General features: G+C 45.8%; 1 non-coding gene across 1 annotated transcript; it reads left to right on the forward strand.

Annotated features, from left to right (window-relative positions):
- The first annotated feature begins 7,396 nt into the window (after positions 1–7,396).
- LOC122424177 lies at positions 7,397–7,504 on the forward strand. Its single transcript, XR_006264361.1, has one exon. It is a non-coding gene; the product is annotated as a U6 spliceosomal RNA (small nuclear RNA).
- Positions 7,505–16,203: the final 8,699 nt, after the last annotated feature.

Raw genomic sequence — 16,203 nt, forward strand, 5'->3', positions numbered from 1 at the left:
AGTGCGGGAGACCAGGGTTTGATCTCTGGGTTGGGAAGATCCCCTGGAGGAGGGCATGGCAACCTACTCCAGTACTCTTGCCTGAAGACTCCCCATGGACAGAGGAGCCTGGCAGGCTACAGTCGACGGGGTTGCACAGAGTCGGACACTACTGAGGACCGAGTAGCAGCAGCAGCAGCAACATATTGGATTAGAGCCCACTGCCTCGACCTTATTTTAAATTTAATTACCTTCCCTATCTCCCCAAACAGTCACATTCTGAGATCCTGGGGGTCAGGACTTCAAGATACAAATACTGAGGAAATACAGTTCAGCCCATGATATCACCCAAGATTATTTTCTTAAATTCTCCCAATGTTTTACTTTTATGGTTTTATTTTTAACATCTAAGGATTTGAAAAAGTATTTGAAGGAGAAATGGCAACCCACTCCAGTATTCTTGCCTGGAGAATCCCATGGACAGAGGACCCTGGCAAGCTATAGTCCATAGGGTCTCAAAGAGTAGGACACAACTGAAGCAATTTAACACTAACACATTTGATACATCTGGAATTTGTTTTGGTATATGAGGAATGAGGTAGGGATCCAGTTTTGTTTTTCTAGATAGTATGTTAAATGTTTCAACTCCATTTATTAGTAATCTCCCCACCACCCAAATCCTGAAATTCTATCTTTAGATAGAAATATCTACGTTTATCTTATACACATACAGCCCACACGTATGTTTGGATCTATTTCTGAATAGCTAGTTTATACCACTAATCTGTCTATACCTGTGTCACTTGCAAACTTTTAATAATGGTAATTTTATAATATATTTCAATCTTCTAGGGCTAACTTTACCCTATTTTTCTTTTTCAGAATTTTATCACAATTTTTGCACCTTTACCCTTCAACATTTACTTTGGCATCACCTTGTCTAGCTGTAAAAATGTTCTGAAGGCATTTTCATTGGAATAGCGTTCAGTGGCTCAGCAGTAAAGAATCCACCTACAACACGGGAGACATGGGTTTGATCCCTGGGTCGGGAAGATCCCCAGGAGAAGCAAATGGCAACCCACTCCAGTATTCTTGCCTGGGAAATCCCATGGACAGAGGATCCTGGTGGGCTATTAAACTAAATAGCCAGACATGACTTAGCTATTAAACTAAACACCAAATATATAGATGAATGAGCAAGACTGTACATGTTTGTATAATGGACACTCTCTGCATCCATAACATTGCTTAGCATTGCTTACCCTTCTGTACTGCTTGAATTTTAAACCTTATACGTCTTATTTTTTTAATGACCAGGAAAATGTGTATTTCCACTCAAATAAAAAAAGTGAAAAATGCAGTGGAGTAAATAATGACTAGCAAAGATAAATTTATCTGGAGGAGCCATTCTGGAACTCTTTAAGTTCTCAACCCTACAATTATGTCTTCTGTTCATGGCTGAGCTGAGCCTTGCTTTCTCAAGGTTGGAGCAACATAGATGCAGCAACACGTTTTGACACAGTCTGCACATTGCAACCATGAGAAACGTTGGTTCTCCCCTCTGCTGCAGCTCATTTCTGCAAATTCAAGAGAGACACGCCTCTCTCAAAGGTTGTCCAGGCTGAGGGAGGCTGATTGTGAACTTGGCTGGTTTCTGCACATCCCCAGCCAAGGCCATCCTCGTGTGACTGCTCCCAAGAGGCTCAGGTTCCCAGCGACAAAGGAGTTGCTCCAGGCCTTCCTCCAGCCTCACCAGCAACCAGCTGTCCTTCTCCCCCGAGCTCCAGTGTCCTGCCCGCTCCTGCCAAAGCCCAGCACGGGCCTGGTACACAGAGCCTCCTGTCTCTAACGCAGTGAGGAGGTCAACAAGGAGCCACGTTTCTCTTGAGAGGGTGGTTTCCTAGATGGTGGCTTGGTTGCCAAGTAAAGGCCCGCTGGTTCTCCTCGTTTCTTTCCTGCCCCCTCTTTCTTTCATTCATTCACTCCCGTTCCCCTTTCCGGTGGGTGGTGGGACGAGGAGTGTGAGTTCCATGGGCTCCTCTGACCCGTCGAGCTCCTGGTCGCTGCCACACTTCCCAGGATTTATGTCAAAGAGACAGTGAGCAGCAGAGGGAGCTTCCAGGGGACGACGTACTGCCAGGGAAAGAATCTTTCTGAGAATAAAGTCAAGAGAGAAGAAAACAGAGCCCACAGACTCAGGGGGACAGTGGACGTGAGCAATCCATCTGACGATGGCGGACTCAGCTTCACTGAAGACGGTAACTCTGAGACCTACAGCCAAGAAACTGCTCCTCTGCTTTTGTCTTTTCTCACGAGGAAGTTGAAGTTGGTTTTTTTTGTCACGTGCCAATGAAAGAGTCCTGCCTGATTAACGCCTGGGGTGAGGCTCTGAGATGTGCATGAATGGAGAGCTGAGATGAGCTGATGGTACGGGGAAGATACTGCCAAACATGAGTACAGTAGAACTGGACACATCACTTTGGTTTTTGTTGTTTGTTTTGTTGTTGGGTTTTTTTTTGCTTTTACCATTCCATGTCCTTTTATTACAATCCTGTCCTTGTGTTTCAAAATGAATGGCTATTTAACACACAACCCGAAACACTCCTAGAGTGGATCTGACCTTCCCATTTCTTTCTCAATATATTGAATCAAAAGGAAAAAAAAAAATCTTCAAAAAAATCACCAGGTTTGGTACATCCCAGAAAAAGCACCTTTACTAAACAACAGGAAACAAAAATGTCCCAGGAATATGACCAAACAGACAAAGCAGCAGGTGAGATTCCTGACAGGAAAGGATGACTCCCGGTGGAACATAAATAGATCCCCTCAAAGTACACATATTTCACATGAGTGTACACATCACTTTGAGTGAGAACTGATCAACATTCTCTGGGGTCTGAACAAGCACGTGAACTAAAGAAGCCACTCTTTCTAATCCCACTTCCTCTTAAGTAAGTGTTAATGTTAGTCGTGCCTGACTCTTTATGTGACCCCATGGATTGCAGCCCACCAGGCTTCTCTGTCCATGAGATTTTCCAGGCATGGATACTGGAGTGGGTTGCCATTTCCTTCTCCAGGGATCTTCCCAACCCAAGGATTGAACCCGGGTCTCTTGCACTGCAGGCAGATTCTTTACCCACTGAGCTACAAAGGAAGCCCACTCCCTCTTAACCACCATCCAAATACCATCACCACACTCTGACCGTTTCCACAACATACACACACCAACCGTTGCCTGCATTCCTCCACCATGGAGAGCAAGGAAGCAAAGAAAGCCATGTGTATGTCCACCAACCCGCTGGTAGTAAGACTGGTGTTGCTCCTGAATCTGAGCAAGCTCCGGGAGATGGTGAAGGGCGGGCAAGCTGGGCGTGCTGCAGCCCAGGCGGTCACAAAGAGCCGGACACAACTGAGCAACAACAACCAAGGTGAAGGAAACACTGTCCTAAGAAAATGATCACACACAAATACTGAGGTGTTAGGATAAAAGATGGTGGGTTCAGGAGAGTGGAAAACACTGATCCTTCTTTCAAAGAGTTTATAAGGTTCATGGGGAGATAAAGCCTAAACAGTGTGTGCTCAGGCGCTTCAGTCGCGTCAGACTCTTTGTGGCCCATAGCCCGCTGGCTCCTCTGTCCATGGGATTTCCCAGGCAAGAATACTTCAGTGGTTTGTTATTTCCTTCTCCAAAAGTTCTTCCCGACCTGGGATCGAACCCACATCTCCTGCATTTCCTGAACTGCAGACAGATTCTTTACTGCTAAGCCACTGGGAAAGCCCAAAATAATGTATATAGAGAGTTATTATTAAAAATATATATATATAAGTGTTTGGGAAACCACTTAGGAGTTCCTGAAAAAGTTAAACATGGGAGTTACCATTCTATTCCTAGGTATTTACCCAAGAGAAAAGAAAACATAAAACTTACATATAAATGTTCTGCGCTGCTGCTGCTGCTGCTAAGTCGCTTCAGTTGTGTCCGACTCTGTGCGACCCCATAGACGGCAGCCCACCAGGCTCCGCCGTCCCTATTTGCGATAGCCAGAAGGTAGAAACAAACCAAATGTCTCTCAACTGAGGAATGGATAAACAAATGGAATACTATTCAGCCATAACAAGGAATAAAGTATTATGGAACAATAGTAAATATGTCTGGTCTCTGTCCCTGGCTCCTGGCACAGAGCTCCTAAAGTCCTTGGGATTTCCTAAGTGATAGGAGAGTCTTCTGTTATTGATAACCATCCTCTTTCAACCACATCTGAGTCTATGCTAATGAGCTGACTCTTGGTGGCTCTTAGATGGCTTCAGGATGGGAGCTGGCAGCAGGAAAGACCAACCTATTGTGAGAGGGTTGGAGCTTTCAGGTCCATGCCCAACATCAAGGAGGGAAGAGGGGCAGGAGATTGAGTTCAATGACCAATGGCTAATGATTGAATCAATCGCATCATCAACTCCCCCAAACCCCCTAAATAACAGGGTTCAGAGAGCTTCTGGGTTGATGGACACATCAAAGTGCTGGTAGGAGGTATGCCCTGAGAGGCCTACCACACTTCACCGCCTGAACCTCTTCCATGTGTGTGCTGAGCTGTGGTCTCTACAACAAACTAGTAAGTCAAGCACTCTCCCGATCTGTGAGCTGGAGTCATCCCAGTGAAGTATCAAACTTAAGTGGGGGAGGGGATCACAGGAACCTCTGAATTTGTAGCTGCCTGGGCAGAAATGTGGGTAGCCTGGGCACCCCATGTGCAGCTGGTTTCTCATGTGGGGGCAGTCTTGTGGGACTGAGTACTTCGTCTGTGGGGTCTGAGCTAACTCCAGGGGTTAGTTCAATAACTGAATAAAATTGTTGGGCAACCAGCTGGTGGCAAAGAATTGGCTGGTGTCAGGAAGAAAGAACCCAGAAGTACTGACCCAGGCTACGACATGGATGAATCCTGAAACCATTATGCTAAGTGAAAGAATCCAGACACAAAAGGTCACATATGATTCCACTAATATTAGGCATCCAGAATGGGCCAATTTATGAGACAGAAAGTGGCCAAGTGGTTGGCGGGGATCTGAGAGTGATGGGTTATGGACACAGGTTTCTGTTCGGAGAGATGAGAAGATTTGGGAGTTAGATGGTGGAGACGATTATACAACTTTGTGAATATACTGAAAACCACTAAATTTTACATTTTAGAAAAAATAAGGAATGGGACTGCCCTGGCAGTCCAGTGGTTAGGACTCTAAGCTTCCACTGCAGGGGCATGGGTTTGATCCCTGGTCAGGGAACTAAGATCCTGCATGCCGCATGGCATGGCCACCAAGTAAGAAATAAATAAATAAGGAAATAAACCTTTGATTAGAAAACCAAAAGGCTGGTATGTAACCAAGTTACACAGGAGAAGTTATCACACCGGCGGCCTCTGCACAGAACAATGCCCTGGGCGGAGGCGCTGTAAGGACAGACCAGGGAAATTACAGCTTCCGGTCAACTGACAGTGTCTTCAGAACAGCTGATTCCATAAAAGTGGCTATTTTCAGGCTATTGCCTTTGCTGAGCCTGATACAGAAACCAAGTATTTCTATCTTGATCACAGAGCCATACCCTTCCTTGCTGACTCTTAACAGTTACTTTACTTTTGTCTTGTATCACTGTTTACAAGAAATCATTTGTTTCTGACTGAAAAAAAAAAAAAAAAAAAAAAAAGAGCTATCAGAAGACTAGGGCTACTGTGTTAGCCTGTGTTCTTCCTGGAAAGCAAGGATTGAGACCAAAGTTTGAGTAGAAGCTTTGGTGGTAGGGGGTGGGAGTAGGTGGGTAGGAACTGGGGAGGGTGAGACAGGAAAGGAGGAAACCCAACACAAAGGTGTGTTTTCGGGAAGACTGTTGTAGGGAACTGAGGCTGCATGTCCTTAGCACTTTCCAAGGAGCTGAGCTAAAGGGCCTCAGAATTATCTACCCCTTTCGCTCAGGAAGGACTGGTTCCTGATCCCATGGGACAAGGTTCACCCCACGGGGCACCAACTCACCTGCATTCCCAGGCGGTGTGTGCCTGAGCGCCGAGGTGATTCTGTGGGTATCCCCCACCTTGGTCCCCAAGAACTGTGCCCAAGAAGAGCCAGTGGATTCTCCACAGGACTCAAACCATTGGCCCCCCTAGTTCTCGGGAATTCAAATTTGGATGGAGCTGTTGCACCAGCTCTCCAGGGCCTCCATCTTGCAGATGGCAGACGGTGAGACTTCTCAGCCTGACCTTGCATTAGAGGACATTGGATGCATGCAAAGTCATGCCTAACATGGATCCTCAGCCTGACATTCAGTGAGTCATAATGAACTGTCTAAGAGATCATGGGAGCCTCTTCCTTGGTCTCCTAGATCGCTCCTCTGGGGACAGCTGGGTACCACATTGTGAGGACACTTGAGAATCCTTATAGAGAAAACCGGAGAAGAGCTAGGGTTTCCTGCCAGCATCAGTCTGCCAGCTACAGAGAAGGTGTAGTCTAGGAAGTGAGTCCTCATCAAACACTGTGAAAAATAAACTTCTGGAGTTTGTGAGAAAAATAATTGGGGTCCTGGAGTAATAAGTGGCCAATTGATAATTTTTTACAAATTAAAACACCTTAACATTACACAGTGCTAATGTCAAATACATTTCAATTTAAAATTCACACAAGGGACTTCCCCAGTGGTCCAGTGGCTAAGACTCCACACTCTCAATGCAGGGGGGCCTGGGTTCAACCCCTGGTCAGGGAACTAGATCCCACATGCTGCAACCAGAAAAAAAAAAGATCTCGCAAACTGCAGCAAAGATCTGGTTCAGCCAAATAAGTAAGTAACTAGATAAAACATTAAAATAATAATAGTAATGATGACTCTTTAAAAAATAAAAATTCATGCAAAAAAATATAGGCCATGAAAGCTAAGAGTCTGATACAGGACGGAATTGCTTTAGGTTGAAGAAGTAGGGCATCATGGAAGAGGTGAGACTTAGATCTGTAATATTAACACAGATCCACAGAAGAGTTATCTGGTTTCAATATTGTATTTACCTAAATGTAATATATTTTGCTCACCGACTGCTTACAGTTTAAGTAATCCCCACTTTCCTTACCTTAGCAGGGAACTTAAAAATATGTAAACATAAAAGAAAGTAAGAAATGGGAAGGATAGTCTTTTCAACAAATGGTGCTGGGAAGTCTAGATATTCACATGCCTGAAACTGGCTCCTCTCCTTACTCCATACACAAAAACTAACTCAAAATAGATGAAAGACCTAAACATAAGTGCTGAAACTGTAAACCTCTTAGAAGAAAACATAAGGGAAGTTCTCATGACATTGGATCTGACAGTGACTTGGCACCTGACAACAAAAGCACAGACAACAAAAGAAATTAATAAATTGGACTTGATCAAAATTAAGAACATTTGTGCGTGCTCACTTCGGCAGCACATATACTAAAATTTGGAATGATACAGAGAAGATTAGCATGGCACCCGCACAAGGATGACAGGCAAATTCATGAAGCGTTCCATATTTTTTTGTAGAAAAAAACAGTTCAGTGTTTCAAAGGAGAGATGTCAACATAACTGTGACTTGAAATAGTGGCAGATGAATATGTAGCTTATCACTGATTCAGAATAAAAGTTATTTTTCAGAAACAAACAAACAAAAGAACATTTGTGCATTTGAGAATACTATCAAGAGAATGAAAAGACAGCCTACAGAATAGGGGGAAGGACTTCCCTGGGGGTCCAGTAGCTAAGACTCTGAGCTCCCAGTGCAGGGGCCCCGGCTTTGAACCCTGATCAGGGAACTATATTCCACATGCTGCAACTAAGAGTCTCATGCCCCTACTAAAGATTTCACTTACTGCAACTAGGACCCAGTGCAGCCAAACAAATAAACATTAAAAAAAAAAAAAAAAAGAATGGGGGGAGATATTTTCACATCATATATCAGATAAGGAATCAGTATCCAGAAGATATAAAGAATGCCTACAATTAAATAACAAAAAAAAAAAAAAAAAAAACCACTCAATATAAAAATGGGCAGAAGGCTTGAATAGATATTTCTTCAAAGTATATACTCAGATGACTAGTAAGCACATAAAAAGATGATCAAATCACCAGTCATTAGGGAAAAGCAAATCAAGGCCACAGTCAGATATCACTTCACAGCCACTGGAATGGCTATTATACATAACATATTCTTTTAAAAAACGAAAGTAACAAATGTTGGTAAGGACGTGGAGAAATTAAAACACTTGCTCATTGCTGATGGGAATGTAAAATAGTGCAGCCATCATGGAAAACAGTTTGACAGTTCCTCAAAAGCTAAACATAGTACGACCATATGATCCAGTAATTCCACTTCTGGGTAAACACCCAAAGGAATTGAAAGCAGGAACTCAAACAGATATTTGGCACCCATGTTCATGGCAGCATCACTCACCACAGTCAAAAGGAACTCCACAGACAGAGGGATAAACAAAATGTGGTCCATCCATACACAGGAATATTATTCAGTCCTAAATAGGAGGGAGATCCTGGTGCTGGCAACAACAGGGATGAACCCTGAAGAAGTTACTCTATGTAAACTAAGCCAGACGCAAAAGAGTGAACGTGCTTATGTGACTTACCTGAAGCAGACACACTCCTAGAGATGGAAAGCAGACCAGAGGTTATACCAAGGTCTGGGGAGGGAGGGAGATGGTTACTGTTTAGTGGGTACAGAGTGTCCATGCTGGGTCACAAAAATGTTTTGGAAATAGATATTAGTGATGGTTGTAGAATATGATGAAGGTAATTAATGTCACTGAATTACATACTTAAAAATGGTTAAGACAGGGACTTCCCTGGTGGTCCAGTGGCTAAGACTCTGTGCTCCCAAAGCAGGGTCCCCAGGTTCAATTCCTGGTCCGGGAATTAGATTCCACATTCTGCAGATAAATAAGATTCTGCATGCTTCAATTAAGACACAGTGCAGCCAAATAAATATTTTTTTTAAAAATTACTAAAATGGCAAATTTTATGCTTTATGTATTTTGCCACAATTTGAAAAAAAGGGAAAAGTGCCAAAAGAAAGGAAGGAAGGAAGAAAGAGAAAAATGTCAAAAGCCCTTCAAAGGAACCCCTTCAGTAACATCCAGGGCACCCAGATAACGTCTTTAATAAAGCAATTTTTACAGGCCTCTGGAATAGGCGATAAGGCCAAGTGATGAGCAGGACAGGTGTGTGATGAGCAGGACAGGTGTGTGATGAGCAGGACAGGTGTGTGATGAGTACATACCTGTGTGTCAGGTGGGGGCATCTGCAGCTACCATCCGTGCCTGGTGACGATGATGCTTTGAGAAAAGCAGCTTCAGGCTGGGTGGTTGGCTCCGGTTACTCTGAAATCCAACTCTTTCAAGGTTGAGCTCCCCTCTTGACCTCCTTGTTTGGCTGCTCTTTCATTGTAATGAGCCAAGGCCAAGGCCAGCTTACCGCCTGATTCAGGAGACACTCAGATGCACCATCGAGGTGTCTCTTCAGCTTCCACCGCAGGTGACTGAGTGATCCTCAGTCTCACACTTGACTATCCATCCTGCTCTGTCATCTTTGCTTTTATTTGTATATTTTTGTATTATTTTATTTGTGTCATTTTGTTTGCTTTTACTAATTTTATTGGTGTATGGTTGCTTTACAATGTTATTATTTTCTGCTGTGCAGCAAAGTGAATCAGTTATATGTACACATATATCCCCCCCTTTTTTTTTTGGATTTTCATCCCATTTAGGTCAGGCTTCCCTGGCTCAGATGGTGAAGAATCTGCCTGCAATACAGGAGCCACAGGAGACCTGGTTCGATTTCTGGGTTGGGAAGATCCCCTGGAGAAGGAAATGGCAACCCACTCCAAGAATATTCTTGCCTGGAGAACTCCACGGACAGAGGAGCCTGGCGGGCTACAGTCCATGGGGTCGCAAAGAGTCAGACACCACTGAGCGACTCACACCAAGTCCATGTAGGACCCATGGAGCCCTGAGTAGGGTTCCCTGTGCTGCAGAGCAGGTTCTCACTTCACTTCAGTCCGTCATTTGGGTCCAACTCTGTGACCCCATGGACTACAGCACGCCAGGCTTCCCTGTCCATCACCAACTCCTGTTAACTAATGAGGTTCTCGTTAGTTATCTATTTTACATATAGTAGTGTATCTACGTCAATCCCAGTCTCTCCATTCATCCCACCCCCCCACCCCCTGTCACCTCTGCCTTTAAAACCTCACTCTTTGAGCCCTTCTAGGTGCTGAATGGACTTCAAAACTGTTGTTCTGGTTCTTCCTGTTTAGCACCTGCTGTTGTGACTGCCCTCCTGCAAGAGGCACGAAAAATGACTCTTCCTGGCTGTTTCCTTTGACCATGGTGCATCCCCTGCCCCAGTGGGAGTGCAGCCAGGAACCCAGGTGCTCTCCCCGCTCTATTCCTGCCTTCAGATCGTCTTCGCTGGACACAAGAAGTGCCTGTCTCTGCAGCCACCGCACGGCCAACCCTGTGGCGGGCCCTCCTGCACTTGGCCCTGTTTCCCCTGAGAACTTCCTGCTTGTTCTTTTCCGTGATTCTTCAGGGCTTTGTCTTTCTCCGGCCGTATCCTGTGGGGGGATTCACCTCTCTCCTTCAAAGGCTTACGCCAGGCAGGATCTCAGATCGTGACCATTTTCAGAGAACTGTGTACACAGGAAAAAGTCTGAGACATGCTCTCTAAAATGCTCCCTTGCTGAAATTTAATTTTGACATCTTGCCACATGAAAGTTTTTCCTTTTTTTTTTGAATTGCGGTAAAATAGACCAAACGTAAAATCTGCCATCTTAAGCATTTTTAAGTGTGCAGTTGGGTAGTATCGAGTATATTCACACTATTGTGCAACCAATCCCCAGAACCCTCTGCGTCTTGTAAAACTGAAGTTCTGCCCCCATTAAACAGCAACTCCCCTCCCCCCACCCAGCTCCTGGCACACCATTCTTCTTTCGGTCTCTGTGAATCTGACTGGTCTATACCTCATTTGAGGGCAATCATACAATAGCTGTCTTTCTGTGTGTGGCCTGTTTCACTTGACATAATACCTTCACAGTCCATCCATGTTGCAGCATGTGTCAGAATCTCCTTCCTTTTGAACGCTGAATAATACTCCAGCATGCACATACACCACATTTTGCTTACCTATTCATCTGCTGATGGATTTGGGGTTGCTTCCACCTTTCGGCTACAGTGAATTATGCTGCTGTGAACATGGGTGTATTAAATATTTTTTCACTTCCTTCGGGTACATACCCAGAAGCAGGATTGCTGGATCATATGGTAATTCTAATTTTATTTTTTTTTGAGGAACTGCCATACTGTTACATAAAAGTTTCAGAGGATAACAAAATCACCCAGAAATGATCAGTGGAGGAGACTGGATTAAAGTGACACAAGGTGATAAGTCTGGCATCTTTAAAACTCATCATCAATATTTCCTTTGGCCTTGGCTTTTCCTTAGATCTGTCCCTTTCCTTTAATTCAGGCTACAGAGTGAAGATGGTACTCTTCTCCAAGTGCCTGAGGCCCATGGTAACAGTCTCAGTTTATTGGAGAATGCCTTTGGGGGCCATAGTGGAGGAGGAAGCAGGATTGAGCAGAAGGAGGAATTGAGCTGCCAAGCAGGCGTTGATGGCAGTCTCGCCCAGCCCGGCAGGGCACTCAGGAACCAAAATACCTTGTCACATAATTCTGTGTTGGGCCGAAACAGCAGTCTACACACCCTCCTTGGTCACTGGATGTGGGCTGTCTAGGAAAGAACATGACCTTGAGCTTGGGGACCCTCTGCAGCTGAGATGGGTTCTGAAGCCAGCAGCTGGGGCCACATCTCCATCCTTGAAGCAGAGTCTGTGCGGCAGATCACCATGTCCACCATAGTAGTTTCTGAGAAAGACTGCTGACCACAAGCACCAACGAGAAGGTGGCCAGGCTACCATATGATACCACTTATATGTGGAATCTAAAACATGACCAAATGAGCTTGTCTATGGAACAGACACAGAGTGGGTGTGTGACTGCCAAGCCGAGGGAAAGGACTGATGCTGAAGCTGAAGCTCTAATACTTTGGCCACCTCATGCAAAGAGCTAACTCATTGGAAAAGACCCTGATGCTGGGAAAGATTGAAGGCAAAAGGAGGAGGGGGCGAAAGAGGATGAGATGGTTAGACAGCATCCCTGACTCAATGGACATGAGTTTGAGCAAACTCCAGGAGATGGTGGAGGATAGAGGAGCCTGGTGTGCTGCAGTCCATGGGGTCACAAAAAGTCGGACACTACTTAGCGACTGAAAAACAACAATGAAACAGACTCACAGCTACAGACAGCAAACTTGTGGTTGCCAAGCAGGGGGTGGGGTTAGGGGTTGAGGGAAGGATGGATTGGGAATTTGGGATTACCAGGTGCAAACTATTACACACAAAATGGAAAAACAACAAGGTCCTACTATATAGCCAGGGAATCATATTCAACATCCTGTGATAAACCATAATGGGAAAGACTATGAAAGAGAAAGAATATATATGTATAACTGAATCATTTTGCTGTACAGAAAAAATTGATACATTGTAAATCAACTATACTTTAGTACAATAAATTTTAAATGTGGCCATGTTAGTACAAAGCAGGTCATTTGCTGGAAGAGGGTCTGTGTGGGTTGGTGAAGAGCACAGAGCACTAGGTAGGAACCCTCGGCTTTGTCCTCCTCAGCTGGGTGACCTTGATCAGGTTACTGACCCCCGCTGTGCTCCGGTTTCCTCCTATGACAAGGGTCATGCTAGAATCTGCCTCATATAAGCACTCACCGTCACATGACACCCATCACCAGCTCTGTATGTGTAATATCACCACAGATGCTTGGAGTGAAGGTGGTGTTCTAGAACCTGTGGAAGCAGCGGGAAACTAGGAGGGTGAGGATTCAGAGAGTGAGGCTAAAATGAACAATGAAAGATGAGCAAGGCAGCACAGAGGTAAGAAATGAGACACTCAGAAAATAACACAAATGGCTGGGTAGAATATCCGATTGAACTTTAAAATCAAAGGGCAACAAACAAAACAGTTTGGAAACATGACCTGGGAGCTGGTTCTCTGAATATTTCCAGGATCTTACTTGTAGCAAAATCACTTCTTACTCCGGCTCCCTCTCCTCTTTCCAGTGACCCCACTACTTTTCTCCTTCCTCCTCCTGGCTTTGCAAGTCCCAACCCCTACGGATCCACATGGGGGACTGCCTTTGTAGGCACATCTATTACAAGTTGTAGTAGGACTTGGAAGATGCCATGCAAAGGGTCAGCGAGAGGTGGGACAAGAAGATCGATGCACCAAAGAAGAGACTAAGACATCATTCCATCTAGCAGGGGCTCCAGGCAAAGCCGAACACATGGGCATCACGTGCCCATAACGGTGGGAGTAAGGGAACAGTCAGGAGCTTGGTCAGCATTGGTGCTGGGACCGATCAGAGACGGACAATGTGTATAAAAGTCACAAACCCTTCAAGATAGAACACAGACAAAATAAAAGGAAGGAGTGAGAGCACTCGTGTACACTGAACTGACAGGTGAGCTTTCCTTGTCCTGACTCGAAGGAGTCTGCTCCATCCCATCCACGTGAGCAGGGCCATTCCCTGCAGACGCCTCACCCCTGCACAGCGAGCCCACCCACGCCTGCGAGAGGGGCTCCTCTGGGCTAAGCGTGCTCCGAGTTCTAGACTGTGTTCCTAGCGCCTGTGTGGTTCAGCATTGCACTGGACAGTCGATTTCTCCTCTGAGTTTCCAGCATGATAGCACATCTCTGAAAAGCGGCTGAGCTCCTGAGAGAACTCGGGATGGGAGGAGAGGAACATGCAGAGATCCCCACGCCCAGAGCCCCGCTTTCCACTGCGCCAACAATGGAGCGCTCCTCTCCTCCCTCCACCAGCAGGTCCATTGTCCTCCGGCTGCAAATGCAAGTGGGATAAACAGCAGCTGTGAGGCCCCTGCCCTTCCTCCTCGGAGGCCCGGGTATGGAATGTGAGAAGCACGGCCTTAGTACAGCCGGTTCTGACTGCTCTCCAAAGAGAGCTGAGGAGGTGGGGACAGCAGACCACTCGTTCAACACAGAACATCCTCTGCAGGGAAAGGCTGGGCAGTCACAACAGCCGTCATCACTAATATTTTCCTATATTCTGCACACGCAGTAACTAGAGGAACGACATAGTTCTGCATAATTTATATATGTGTATTTGCATCTGCCTGGCTCAGATGATAAAGAATCTGCATGCAATGCAGGAGATCTGGGTTCGATCCCTGGGTCGGGACGATCCCCTGGAGGAGGGCACAGCAACCCACTCCAGTGTTCTCACCTGTAAAATCCCAAGGACAGAGGAGCCTGGTGAGCTCCACAGGATCTGTAGGGCTGCGAAGAGTCAGACATGGCTGAAGGACCAAAACACACACACACACACACACACACACACACACAAAGCCTTATGTAGTCTCTGAGTCAATGGTTAAGTTTTTCTCCATTTCTAATTAACTTTCGTGGCCCCCTACCCCTCGGATTCCTCAGATACATAGTAAATCTGCACTTCCTGGGGTCCACATGCTCTGTGAAGTCGCTCCACATGAGGGACCCGCAAGTCTCTTGCCACAGCATTTCTGTCAACTGACCAACTGTGTGTGTTTCTGTTTAAAGACATCGTCTTAGACACGTGTTGCTGGGTCATTAACACTGAACCTAGGGCCCACAGCACACAACTGGAGTTTACCAGGGACACAGATTTTCTCCGAGAGGCCTGGCCCAACCTTTCTGCACTTGAGAACCCCAGGCAGCACTTTCTCACGACGCCCATTCTCGACAGCAGAAACATCAATGACCAGAATACAACTACGAAAACATGGCACCGAGGAGACACGGAATAGGACACTTGTTTCCAGAAGCGGCTGAACTGAGAAGGTGAGCATCACCACCACCACCCCTACACTGCAACTGGGAACACGCATGTGTTTGGGCAGCACTTATGTGCATCTGCATATATCCTCAGAAGCCCTGCCAGGGTGCTGTGACTCTGGGGTCACAAGTACATTTTAACAAGGAGACAAATTCACAGGTACAGAATCCTGGAACTGCATGAAGTAGAGAATGTCCTGTGGGCAAACCCATGAGTGAAGTCGCTCAATCGTGTCTGACTCTTGGCTACCCCGTGGACTGTAGCCCACCAGGCTCCTCTGTCCATGGGATTTTCCAGGCAAGAATACTGGAGTGGGTTGCCATTTCCTTCTCCAGGGGAATCTTCCCAACCCAGGGATCGAACCCAGGTCTTCTGCATTGCAGGCAGATGCTTTAACCTCTGTGCCACCAGGAAAGCCCGTGGGCAAACCTGTATGGAACCTGAAATCAAGAAATCCTGGTCCTATCAGCTTTCAGAATATGGAGAATTCTATTCCAGGGCCACTTTGGAGGCACTGGCCACTGTACACAGAAGTGACACTGCCACGTTCCCTGACTCCACAGCCACTAGACCACCTACGCGGGGAGATGCTTTCCTGTTACTGGCCATGCACTGGTTCAAAGTTAATGATTCTCAAACTATGGCCCTGGATGCAACTGTTAGAAATTCAGATGCAAACTGTTATAAGATAAACACAATGTCCTACTGTGGGTTTCCCTGGTGGCTCAGACAGTAAAGAATCTGCCTGCAATGCAGGAGATCCAGGTTCGATTCCTGGGTCAGCAAGATCCCCTGGAGAAGGGAATGACAACCCACTCCAGTATTCTTGCCTAAAGAACCCCATGGACCGAGGAGCCTGGTGGGCTATACTGTACAGTATAGCCATACTGTACAGCAAAGGGAACTATATTCAATATGCCGTGATATACCACAATGGAAAAGACTATGAAAAAACAAAAATATGGCTTCCCTGGTGGTCCCATGTTAAGAATCCACCTGCCAATGCAGGAGACATGGGTTCGATTCCTGGTCCAGGAAGATTCCACCTGCGTCACAGCAGCTAAGCCCGTGTGCCACCACGACTAAGCCTGTGCTCCAGAGCTGGAGAGCTACAACTACTGAAGCCTATGCACCGCGGAGTCTGTGCTCCCCAACTAGAGGAAAGCCTAGGAAGCAACGAAGACCCAGCACAGCCAAAAATAACAAGTAAGTAAATTAAAAAAAAAAAATATATATATATATATATACACACACACATATGCATA

Source organism: Cervus canadensis, chromosome 21, assembly GCF_019320065.1.
Source record: "Cervus canadensis isolate Bull #8, Minnesota chromosome 21, ASM1932006v1, whole genome shotgun sequence".
Taxonomy (NCBI): Eukaryota; Metazoa; Chordata; class Mammalia; order Artiodactyla; family Cervidae; genus Cervus; species Cervus canadensis.